This window comes from Scomber japonicus, chromosome 19, assembly GCF_027409825.1.
Source record: "Scomber japonicus isolate fScoJap1 chromosome 19, fScoJap1.pri, whole genome shotgun sequence".
Taxonomy (NCBI): domain Eukaryota; kingdom Metazoa; phylum Chordata; class Actinopteri; order Scombriformes; family Scombridae; genus Scomber; species Scomber japonicus.
This window is the reverse complement of record NC_070596.1, coordinates 14,456,458-14,470,452: the sequence shown is the minus strand read 5'-3', so window position 1 is coordinate 14,470,452 and position 13,995 is coordinate 14,456,458.

Sequence of the window (13,995 nt, the reverse complement as noted above, 5' to 3'; positions counted from 1 at the left end):
ATATTTTAAACTACGGTTTCAAAATGTCAAGAACGAACTTCAACACTTCAAATATTCAAAAGTAGTTGCCAACTCTACTCTAAAGCATCAAAATCCTTGTTTTTTTCTAAGTAAACCTTTATCTAAGCAAACAAGGTCCGTGACAAACTGTGAAGAAGTGTTTGGATTAATTTTAAAACCAAGACGTGAATCACAAATCTGTAAGAGATTAGACTTTTGAAAGAAGCCCAGCAGACAACCTGGTTAATGAGTTCAGGGGTTTTCATTTCTCTGTGCAAAAAAAAAACAGCTCCCCTTACAAGTACACATGGCAAACATGGCTTCCTGGAGGATAAACACTGTCTTTTATGTGATAACAACAAAGACAAAACAGGCTTTTAGAAATGGCCGCCGAGCACACACACACACACACACACACACACACAGATAGACACTTGGGCGGCTGGGTAAAGAGGTGTGTGCATCAGTGTGGTCTAGCAGCTGGGAAAAGCCTCCTCCTTGACCTTACTTGTCTGAAAACCTGTTGCTCGCCCCCCCCACCCCCCCGAGACCTGAAAGACACATGGAGAGCGGGGCATATGGTATAATGTAAATATCACTCTCTTGTTTATCACCTGATTCTAATTAACTATGATGTCATGTTTTCTTTATTCATCTCTCGCTTTGCCTTTTTCTTTTTCTTAAAACTTGTTCTCTCTCGTGTTGTTGCTGTCTGGGTCCTGTGATTTCTCTCTGTGTGCCACATTCACATCCTTTTTCAGTTGGGTTTTTTTTTTTTTTTTTTCTCCTCCAAACTTTTGTCATGTCTTGGTTAAGTTCAGACAAATTCCAGCAATTAGAGGGATCAGACCTGGAGCAAGGTTATCACACACACACACACACACAGAGACACACACACACACACACACACACACACACACACACAGAGACACACACACACACACACACACACTCACACACACACACACACACACACACACACAGCCTTTCTCTGCCCAGGGCTGCAGCAGTTGTAATTTGTTCATTGCATCCATCACTTTCAACTCTCTACCATCTGTTCTTCTGTCTCTCTCTCTCTCTTTCTCTCTCTCTCTCTCTCTCTCTGTCTCTCTCTCTCTCTCTCTCTGTGTGTGGAAGTTAATTTCCGAGTATGATGAAATCCACCAGACTCGACTCGTCCCGCTGTGTTTATTACAAAAAAGGTCCTCGATTCTCTTTTTTAGCTCAGGAATCCTCAGCGCCTAACACTCATGTCAAAACGTGAGTAAGCATCAGTGGGAGATTCAAATTTCCTTTCATCCTCCCAGGGCATCTAGTCCTTTGTTTATATGATTACTTGGGTGTTCTGTAAACGACATATCAAGTACAATTACTTTGAAATGTGTTCAAGACACTGATCCCCTCCTCCTCCTCCTCCCCCCACCTTCGCCCTCCCTCATAAAGTTCAAGGGCTGGCATTCCTGTGCCAAGATGTCTTTATTATTTGGTGGTACGACTTCATCATAGATCCACATATATGTAAAACTTCCTGTTGAAGTCGGCATTAGAGAGAGACGGAAATTTGGAAGATATTTGAGAGAAATAAGTTTGCTTGTTCATTCAGCGAACTTGGAATCAAATCTGCAAATATATCATGTGTACTGTAGACCCCTTGGAATAGTTTGGTGTAGTTTTATTGCAGCTTTAACATGACTTAATGTGGTCTTGCCTTTAACCGTAATGCATTACAAGGCCAGACTTTAAAAGCAGGGCATTTATTTAAGACAGATGTTTCACACTGATTATCAACCCCAGTGACATCTGAGTTAGTCTGTTCAGCGGCACCGAGCCACGCATCATTTCTCCCATTTCTACAGTATGCCTAACATGTTTCTAAAAACTGTTTGCCAATGTCATTTTTTCTTGTTGTGCTTGGGTATGTTTGGTTAGTGTTTGGTTTGTTGAGGCATGCGGCGAGGCTCAGTATGCGGTTTCTGTTTTGACTACATCAGGATCTATCGGACCTGTGTCGGACCTCAAATGAAACGTACACCATCGGCTTCACACGTTCACAGCTCCTCTGTTTGCTCAGAGAGCCTTGTGGCCGTGCGACGTGACCGCAGCAGCAGCTGTGAATATTTTACATCCCGGGGAGAAGGGAGAGAGTCATAGAGACAGAGAGAGGGATAGAGAGAGAGAGAGAGAGAGAGAGAGGGAGAGAGGGAGAGAGGGATAGAGAGAGAGAGAGAGAGAGAGAGGGAGAGAGGGAGAGAGGGAGAGAGAGAGGAAGAGAGAGAGGGAGAGAGGGAGAGAGGGAGAGAGAGAGAGAGAGGGAGGGAGGGAGAGGGAGAGGGAGAGGGAGAGGGAGAGGGAGAGGGAGAGGGAGAGGGAGAGGGAGAGGGAGAGGGAGAGAGAGAGAGAGGGAGAGAGAGAGGGAGAGAGAGAGAGAGGGAGAGAGAGAGGGGTTGTAAGCATTGAATCAGAGAAAGATGTGTGGGTTTGGAGGAGAGGTGAATAGCTGAAAAGAACCACAGTCCTGGGGGTATTTACGGCAGTCGGGGTGTTTGCTGAGAGGGAAGCAGCAAGGACATGATGCCAAAGGGTGAGAGGAGGGGGGTGGGGGTGAGGGTGAGGGGGTGAGGGGGCGGGGGAGGTGAGTGGTTGAGAGGAAGAAGGGGTGATGGGGGCGATTAAAGAACTTGCCAGAAAATTTGGGGTTGGAGGGTGGGGGTGGTTTGAGGGTTATTTGCAGATGTAAAGAGGGTTGGTGGGGGTGTTGGTGGTGGTGGGGGTGCTTGGGGGCAATCATTGGAAGCAGACCAAGGGAGTTCCTGGAACCCAGGAGGTGAACCAGGAGCTCTCCTCCTCCTCCTTCTCTAATGCTCAGCTCATTTTTACTTCTTCTCTTTCACCATTTAGTCTTCCATATTTCACCTGCTTGTCATTGTCTTTATTGTCATTACTAATAAATAATACCTTTACACCTTTTACTTACATTCAAGCTAAATTAATCAATATTATGTATATTCAAATAAAAACAATAAAGCAAATGACTATATGGAAAATAAGAGTTGTTGCTTGTACTAAGAAACCCAGTCTCACTGCTGCCACCGATCCCCATGTTAGATGTGGCACAACTCCATATAGTTAATGTAAAGATGGAATTATACGTACATTCGAAAGAGGAATTCACGAAGAAGCATCCACATGAGTTGAAACTCTTTCATTGGAAAATGTGCATGAATAGCTTAATAAATGTACAGAGTCAAGAGTAAAAAGAAGGCTGAAGGTAATTAACACAAAAAACTGGAGCTTCTGGCGACTTTTGAGTTCAGTTAGATGCCGAGTTCGAAATAAACACACAAACACACAAACACACAAGGACACAATCACACTCCAGTATACACACATTTGTCTCAGGAGATACTGGTGACCAAAAGAGAGCTATAATAAGTCTTTCTTCAGTTTGCCAGACGTCATTCACACACAGAAACAGTGGTCTTTTCAAGTGGTTCAACACATCACAAATAGAGTGAAACAATTGTTATCATTGTGTCGGCTGTTGAGAACAAACATGATGTGCGAGTGGAATCTAAAAAAATTTGGCTCAGTGTGTCTGAACATTAGAAGAATGATATACATTTTGAGATGCTTGTATCCAGAAGAACAGTTGTGCTTTTTAATCGTCATTAGATAAAAAGCGGCCGTTGCCTTACCTTTATTTTATAGCTGTTTAGTCTTGGATACAAAGATATAAATGTCAGTATTATTTGACATTTGAACATGATTATGTCAAAAAGCAGGTCAAAATCATATTAAATTGAAGATCAGTTATTTCCTCTTTAACAAGGTGTCAGCAGATTTAAACTAAACTCAAAGTTTAAATATAGAAATAATTTTGTAAAGGTGCTTTCTCTCTCTCTCTCTCTCACACACACACACACACACACACACACACACACACACACACACACACACACACACACACACACACACACACACACACACACACACACACACACACACACACACACACACACACTCGTATCAGGTAGTTCATCCCCTGCCTGGCCCCCGACACAAACACGCACCTCACTATACTCTGCGTTTTCCGTCTCCCTCTCTGTTCAGGTTCAGAGGCGACCTGTACCTGGAGCGCAGCCGTATAGCTCCAGCTCCGTCTTCACATCTCCTGAGGGCTTCAAGTTTCCTGCAACAGGTGGCTCAAACATTTGCCTTGGCCTGCACTAAGGTGAGGCCTCTGTTTATCAATTCGGAAAGAGTGAGGAGAGAGTTAGGAGAGGGAGGGAGAGACAGAAAAAAAAAGAACCCCCGATAAAGTGAAAGCATGTCGGCAGGAGAGAGAAATACTCAGGGAAAGTCACCCTGACACAAAGGTCCTAAAATGTGAGTCACTCAAGTCAAGTGTGTTTCATCTTAATGCATCATTCGCTACATGGAGATAAAACAAGAATGTAAACTTGTATTTTGTACTAATATTTTTGTCAAGACTTTGATAAACCTATGTAACATTTTCCAGAGCCTGAGCCAAAGCAGAGCCAAACCCCTAAAATTAGTCTCTCTTCTCCTCTCTTCTCCAACAGCATTTTCTCTCATTTCTCATATCTGCTTCACTTTGATTTTGTTTCTCCTCTCTCCCCTCTGCTCTGCTTACCTCTCCTCTCCTTTCCTCACTTTTACTCCTCCACCCTCCTTCACCCCCCCCCCCCCCCCCCAAATCTCCAGAGAAATAAGCCTACAGTCTAAATGAAAATATATTTGTTGTTTTCGTTGGCCTTCTCTCCTCTAACTCCACTGGCGTATTTAGCCTTAGACCCAGGGTCGCTGGAAGCGGCTATGGCAGCAGAAAGCCTCTATTAGTCCTTGATCACTGGCTGCCTGACAGCAGAGTCAACATGCAGAGTATTAGGGCCTGACATGGGATCAAATAAAGACTAATTTATTGGGTGCCTGTATATAGTAAAACCACATTAACCATTCCCTTTCCTGGATTTGTTTTTTAATAATTAAATTAGCTAAAATGAATAATGGAAGTAAATGAACAAGAGGGGCAATTATTTTTACAAGAGCAAAAGAAAACAAAGGAAGAAGAAATGTTTTATACTACTGATAAAGAGGAATATGGAGAAAGGAGTGGAAACAATGAAATATATTGCACATATGGTCTACCAGGGATGAGGATTCTTGCAATTCATAACTGGTTTGAGCGTCAACAACAGATGATTTGACAGCCAAAATCATAATGATTTAATTTAAAGGCAACATTACTGCCAACCAGACCCCCCCCCCCCCACACACCTCCCCCATCACCACTACTCGAAGGCATTAGCCGATTTAAAAGAGGATTTTGTTGAATGTCATGTTTACATCAAAGGGTACAGATTCTGATACAAAGCATTAGACACTGTTATGATAGAGAATGCCTTTAGCATCTGCTATTGATTTGTGAGGACTTTCATGTAGGAAAGTGTCATCAAACTGAGACTCTCACTCTCCTTCAGGGCTTTTTTCTAATTGCACAGACCTCCAAATTTAATGTAAAGCTGATTGTAGGCTAAAAAACATCACTGCTGTGAACCAAATGTAAGTCACACTCACAAAAAAGGGGTAATGACAAGGTTATACAAGGTCATTGTATTTGCAGTAAAGTCTTCATTATGCACCACATTTACCTACAGTAGTATCACAGTATCTACACTCACAAGGCAGATATTCTAAAAGCTTTGCTCAACTAGACTGATGACAATTTTCCAGCTTTTGTTGTAAAAATCTAAAGTCTTCAAAGTGGTCCTTCATATTTGAGTGTTGACTTGAAGATAAAAATGGGGGAAGAACATCATTTCTGGTAAGGTGTGTTCTTGATCAAATGTAAGGCATGTAGGTTTGTTAACTGTCGCCATTCAAACAACTACCGTGCATTTAGAAATACTACAATGATCGCTAGGCGGAGGGGGGGGGGGGGGGGGGGATCTCCCATTGTCTGGAGAGACTATACAGAATCAAACCAAGGAAACTCCAGTGCTGCTTAGGGTTCCAGCCATTTTTCTTTCCTCCACCAAGGTTTATCAGGTAGTTTCAGGGTAAAGTTGGTTAACTACTAGGCAACAAGCCAAGGAAGGAAAAGCTGATTAATTTAGGGCAGAAACTGCATGATCACACAGCCATTTATGAAACACTATGTTTTTATTCATAAAAGTGAACACTAAGGTGCAGAAGCAAAACGTAGTTTCTTTACAGTTCAACATTTTCATCCATGTAGGCCATACCCATTTCTACCATCACTGATGCTCTGCTCTTGTTTTTTTCAACACATTTTTCACTTTTTTCTACAAATGTTTGCTATATAACATATCTATGAACCCTAAAAAGTATTATTCATTTTATATACTGTACAATTTCCTGTAATTTCTTGCATAAATAAGATAAAATAGCATAACCTTTGTTGATCCCTGGAGGAAAAAGTCAGGTCTTACAGTAAAAGCTGCATCAGAACACAAAATACAGGTAGTGATGTTCAGAATAGAAAACAACATCAAACAAAGTCTAATGGAAGACTATGTTATGCGGGGCTTAACAGGTGAACCCATGTGCAAATTCAAACAGACTGGTAACAGTTAACAAAACGTTTTATTAACACACACACACACACACAGGTGGGAGGATGAGCTGGCTGGAGTTTTGAGCTGCAGGTGTGCACAGCTGAGGGATTCAAGACAGGGGCAGACAGGCAGGAAGGGCAGACAAACTAAGCACACGGAGACACAGAATTACTGGCAGGTAAAGCAACAAGGCAAGCAAGGCAAACAAGCAGAATGCAGTAAGGAAAAATGTGTGCCAACAGGACAAACTGAGACTAGGAACTTGTTTGGCAAAGATCCGGCATGGACGGACGGTAGACTGAGCAGGGTATTCGTAGCAGGTAGTTACTGACAAGAAGCATGGCAGCTGTGCAGGTTCGGGATGAGCAGCAGGTGTGGAGGGAGAGAAATACGCTAGAAACACAGAGACAGACTGGGAGGCAGAGGGAAAACACCAAGAAGACACACATATAGGCCAGGCTGGGATTTAGACACACTAGTCAAGTTGGTATAAATTGCTGAAATTCTTGAGCAAATTCAAACCATTGCAACCATGTTTCGATAACAAATGTGCACATCAACTCTAATTTATCCTGCAGAACCTTCTTCCTATTCTTCCCATAAGGGTGAAATTACAGTACAGAAACAAGACAACTTTAAATGGGCATAATTGAGTGATTATAATTTGTTAAAAATTGACAATTAGTCATGTACAAGGCACTAATATTCCCAAAGTTTGACATTTTTTTCCAATAATCAAAATGATTATCCGTCACTAAATATTTTGGTACAGATCCAAATGAATAACTACTAAACATTTTGTATAATAAGACCATGATTATATATTATATAGACTTGGTGGAAATATGCTTTCTCTCAGTCCTTTGTAGTTCTATCTTTACACACACACACACACACACACACACACACACACACACACACACACACACACACACACACACACACACACACACACACACACACACACACACACACACACACACACACACACACACACACACACACACACACACACACACACACACACACACACACACACACACACACACACACACACACACACACACACACACACACACACACAGTTCCTTACCACATGCAGGGAAGTATAGCTACCCATACACTACTTGTAGTCAGAGGGTTGATAATGTGAGTGGTTGTGGCTGGGGGTTGTGTTTTATATGTGTGGTGAGGCTTTGTGTAAAGTAAGAACAGGCTGAATGTGCTCTACATGAGGTAAGGTGGCAAAAGGATTGAGTGGGTTTTGTGGTAGTGTGGGGAGATTTCCTGCCTACAACTGGTACTGTGGCAGGAGAGTGCTATTTTAGGGGAATCAGAGAGTGACTGTGTATATGTGCTAGAGATACATTACCTAAGATTTATATGAGGTTGGTGTTACAACATTTTTAAAACTATGAAGTGCAAATAGATATGTGAATTGTGCATGACGAGAGAGAGAAATATATCAAAAAATATTGTGCTCTAAAATGCCTCAATAGCATCTATTTTCATTTCAGTACTTGCATGCAAAGCCTCAGACACTGAAGGATAGATTTACTAAGATAATGGCACTGCAAAAACGTATGCAGCAGATTTCACTAGTTTTCATCCACAATCTGCGTGTGGTCAGTGTGTGATTTACTAAGACAGCAGGTCATTACGCAGTCAACCCCTGGACTGGGTGGAGATGGAGATGGTGTTGATATGAATGTTAATACTAAACTAAATGTCAAAAGAACACTAAAGAGACACTTTAAATGTCTTAAAAAGGAAAAAAATATATAGTTGCAACCTGCAGTAATTTTATAATTTGTTGTTGGTCAAGTTTGATGAACACAAACCAAAACACTGTGGCTACTATTTGTTTGCTTTACAGTAATCAGATATATAATTGGGTTTTAGGGATACACAAGCCTCTATTTAATGCATTTTTTCTTTTTGCATCACCACCTTCCCTTCTGCTCTTTTAAAAAAACAGAAAGGAAGGTTTTTTTTCTTTTTCCATCTGCACCATGTTTAGCATAATCTCGGACGTAGTTTGATAGAACTAATCAAATTCAAATCTAATAATTAATCCAGTAATTTAATCTGACTACTTTCTAATTCTTTAAATCTTATTAGATAGACATTTCAATATTTGTGATAACTCAAGGATACAACTATAGCACAAAAAGATGTTTTATACCTTTAGTTAGCTGAGAGGGCAAGAACTGTACGTTTTTAGTGGCAGCCTTATTAATATTGACAACTTGTATATACAACCTTAAAGTAAGGTGAGCAGCATAATGTATTAAATGTTAGTATAGATGTATCTGATAGATTGTGAACGGTCTTTTCGATAAATACGGCCCATGTATTTACTGCAGGACTCAAAAAACAGGCACAAGGACCTTAGAAAAGTCAAATGAAAAGGCTGTAGACCAAATTGACTGAGTTTTAAAGCTCCCCCCCACCTTGCGTCATCTTTCTTGAGCATCTTGAACAGCTGCTTCTGTTGTTCTCGCCTCTAAAAACATTTTTCTTTCTTTCCATTTTTGTACAGAGCATGGTTAATTTAATAAGTCGATAAAATCTCACTATTGGTGCCGTTTCCAGGTAGAAAGGTTATTTGGAAAGGTTGTGTTTGTATTCTGATAAACATGGAAGAGTTGTTAATGTTATTTCTTCATAGGAATTATAAACACACATTAAAGACACTGCGGGACCCCACCCCCACCCCCTGAGCTAAACTCTTACTGACTGTTGCTACAATTGAGCTCATTCTTGGACAGTCTTGGACTACTTCATGACAGACAAGCAAAGAAAATCTATACATTTGAGAAAAGTGACTCACACGTACTCTGTAGTCTTCAAACCTGTCATACATGATCATTTGCACAGACTGTTGGGCCAGAGTGTCCCTCGATCCCAGATTCAGCCCAATGGTTGGAATGTCTCAGTTGGGTTTGGAATCAGTGTAAAAATAGTCTGGTATGACACAGACTTAGTGTGGTAATAAAGCAATATGAGGTTTTGCACTGAGAGGGGTCTATGTGGGTGCACCACATCAGGGTTTCAAATGGCAGAGTGGAGCCTGGAAACATTAGCCTCAGGATGTATGGATATATCACTTTGGAAGTCTGCACTGAATCACAAAGCCATGGACACCAGAGGGGTGTCTCACTAGCCAAGTTCAACATAGTTTCTTGACGATAATTGACAACACCACCACGACTCCCGCAAACTGTTGTTTTAGGAAGATTATCATGAACTTGTTCTGTCAACTCATGATTGCTGCTGAGAAACAGGTGATTTAACATTTGGTGATTAAAGCGACTCTTACCTTTCTTGCATTTCACACAGCACTTTGAAAAAACTTGAACAGCAACAACCCCTCTTCCCTCCTATGTCCCACCCCCACACTCCCTTCCCCTCCAATCATATCATTCGGACTGAATGATATGATTGGTCAGAGTTTTCACAGAACCATATGAGAATGGAATAATGATGAGTTCTATGCCTGGTGGATCTCTCTAACATTTTAGAGTGCCATTACCTTATTAATAGTATTTTAACCTAAACAAAAAAATATATAAAAAATTTAACAAAGGTAAGGGTCACCTTAAGCCTCAATTTAACACTAATACTTTTTAATATATAAAACATACATTAAATTTCATTAGGAAAATCACTTTTCATAATACCAAAATCTGATTTGTAGCCGTGCTAGCAGCATGACTATGGATGGCAGTGTTGGTCTGACATCTGGCCTTTGTTTCAGACTGGCACATCCTAAAATTCATGGTCCACAGAAGATAATCACTCTGGGAACTTTCCTCTAGCACCACAATGAGGTTGACATTTATGATTGTGAATGGATGGTATCTGCAAGTGATGTCCTAAATCCTTTGAAAACAATCTTGTCTTGAAATTAATTTACAGATTTAAAGTATTTAAAATTATTTAACGTTGACAGAATACTGTGGGAAAGATGACGCCATGTTTTCAGCCAAGGCTTTTTAGAAATCTGACATTACCTGATTGAGAGCAGAGTTGCACAGTAACCATGATTAAAAGATCATGGGCTGCATGTAACACCAAAAGGCTAGTTTAAAGTTTAAAGTTAACTAGCCATCACTTGGTGAGACAGGACATGGCTCTGACAAAATATGTTTCAAATCCCACATTTCTCTCCCTTCCTATCTGCTTTACAATGAAAACAGTGCTTACTTCATTTCTACTGAGCAGTATCCTACTGGACTTCAGAAAATGGCAATGATGGAGAGGATGAGTCCTGGGTTGATTAGGTTGTGGTGTCCAGTATGTGAGTGCACACAAACACACACACATGCATACATGTGGTCTTAACAGCACAGAGCCCACAGTAACACTGATGAGGTTTTCAGTGATGCACTTTTCCTTTCAGCACAGTAGAAGACATCCCATTGATCATATTCTGATTCATATTCTGCAAGCGCTTCATGACAGTGTATCATCACTGGACTGCACTAACTTCAACTGATCTCAATTAAAAGTCTCCTTCAAAATGCTTGGAGGAACAGGAGCACTCAAGAGTGAAATGGATGAGAAAACACTGGTTACTCTAAACTGGATTTGTTTACACTGAAATGATCAAATCACAATCTACTCATCAAAAGCTGCCAAATAAACTTACTAGATGAATTATAAACAAACCACAACCATGCTTATGCAGGTAGTGTAATGTTAGACTTTAATATTGTTAGTGTGTACCACAATGTGTTCTGCACCAATTCATTATGAAAGAAAACTCTCTAATCCATTTACGGTGTAGAAATACAAGAAGGACCAAAATAAAATACTGCGGTTTTCATGTCGTTTTTTTCATGGCTGGTTATTCTTAGTTGATGTATTCGTTTTACTAACAAATAACAACATTGCAATAGAGGCAGTGTGATGTCTCAATGGTAAGATCATCATGAGTGTACATGCTACAGTAAAAAAAAAAATCTTCTGGCAAATGTGAAACACATGTTGGCTCCATATGAAAGCAATAAACAGCTTCTGGCCCCATGTCCCCAATTCCAGCCGTCATACAGGGCGAGCGTAGATAATAGCAACGATGACTGTCTAAAACACATGTATTGCATTTAATTATTTAGTATGGTACTTTCAAGCCCCCAAGGTTATATGAGGCACAATTGTTTGCCATTAATCACACAGTTTGAAATTGTAATCAAAGTCATGTGTGAAAGCTTTGTGTATTCTAAGTAATAAGTTGATTTTGCTATTATAAGAATGTCAGAAGTTGTCATACTGCTACACTGGCTTACGATGAGAAACTGAAATGCAATAATGTAATTTCATTTTTTGATATTGGATATTTCTTTATAGTTTATAGAGTTCAATAATAATGTTCCCCACAAACAGAGACTTCATTTGATCCTAATAGTTTTCATTTTTTTAATAGGCTAGCAGTCAGATATTGACTTGTAAATATGAATAGCAGTTACTGTACATGTGCTACATGCAGGTGACCTCACTGTAATGCGTGTCCCTGCTGATACAGTAGCTACAGTATCGTGTCCTTAGGCGACACTGGCTGGCACCCCGATTCACACATGGGCACACAAATCAACACTGCTACAGCTTTAACAAATAAAACTAAAGACAAAACTGTCCCACAATACATTCTTGCTCATATTTTTCTAGACACTGTGGACAATAGCACCAGACATTAACTTCAGAACTTGAGCGTAAAACAAGCGAAAACAAAAGGAAAAGCCCTTCCTGAAAAGATTTGGCTTTATTAGACTGTCAAAAATGATGGCTGGCTAATAGGAACCGCAGCTCACTTGAGACTTTGTGGCCTGGATCTAATGCAGCCAGCCTCACAGACTTTTTACTGTGGGGAGAACGGTGGTTATGGCAGAGCATGAGTAGGACGGCCAACCGCATTGTCACTCGGAGTGCTGTGCCCAGACTCTCTGTGGGTATGTCTGAGAGCGTGTGCTAAAAAAAGGCTTTATATGCGTTTGTAAAAGTGCTGCATGTACATCTGTGAGCATCTACAGTATGTGTGCATCCGTGTGTTTTATTTCTCATCCCTCATGCCAAGCTGCAGCTGGACAACCAACCACCCCACTGTTTGATCACTATAGCATAAAGACTGTGCGAGGACAGTGGTGGTTTAGACTGGCATTCTTTGTCTATCGCCTCAGGTCATCCACAGATCCAGATGTGAGATAGCTCGTAACCTACTGCGACTCTGGTCGTGTCTGGTGGGGACCTCCAGCAGTTCAAAGTGTTCAGAGCTTGCAGCTGCTAAATTTGGCGGGAAGGGTTATTTTGCTAAAATGAGTTAAGCTCTGTTGTGCATGTGTGTCTAACTGGAGTTTTTTAAAAACTTTTTAGTGTCCTATAAAGAATGTCAGACTATTTCATAAAAGGCCCCTAAATGCTGTGCTGCTGCCGGCTGTTTGTTTAGAGAGAAAACAAGCCGAATGAGACAGAGGAAAGAGACTCTTCAATTTCCTTATCTCTGATTCTCCCTGGTAACTGTCCAATATCCTTAGTGTGTGTGTGTGTGTGCGCATGTGTGTGTGTGTGTGTGTGTGTAGTACACACTCCGTCTCCTCCTGCAGAGTCCAGTCTGTGCGACCTGCATTCACAAGCAGCCTCTTTTGCTTTGCTTTCCATAGTAACAATCTCCATATGGTGGGTGTTATGATGATGTGCTTTTTCTTGCATGAAATGGATCGGATAGAATTGATGACGGCCTGAGCTTTTCCCAGAGCTTTCACAGTACTTTACGTCAAACACACACACACACACAGTTATTGATACAGTTAAATCCATACAAACATTGGCAAATGTACAGTAAACTACAAGGGGATACAGACACACATAATTAACATCCATATGCAATCACATACACATATACATTCAAGCAAAGGCTCACACTTGCATGCAGAAACACAAACCAGTGTTTATTACAGGTTTGGCCCAATTCTCTTCAGTTCCATATGTCTCTGATAAGGTAGACCTACCTCTAACTGTGTCTGACACCCAATTTCAATTGCAGTGTGTGTGTGTGTGTGTGTGTGTGTGTGTGTGTGTGTGTGGGGTGGTGGGGCGGCTCATATATATTTTTATCACCTAATGACTCGCTTCTGTACCACACCACACTGAGCTCATTAAGGCTGGGTAATATTATATCAATATTGTAATATGAGACTAGATGTCTTCTTAGATTTTGTTATATTATCATTATGTGTTACGTGAACTGCATATGTGTTTTCCTGCTTTTAGAGGCTGCATTTAAGTAAAGTGATTTAATTTTCTGAACTCAGACTGGTCTCTTATTTGCATTTACCCACTCAATCATTATATCCACATTACTTATAATTATCAAAAACTTCTATCTATCTATCTATAA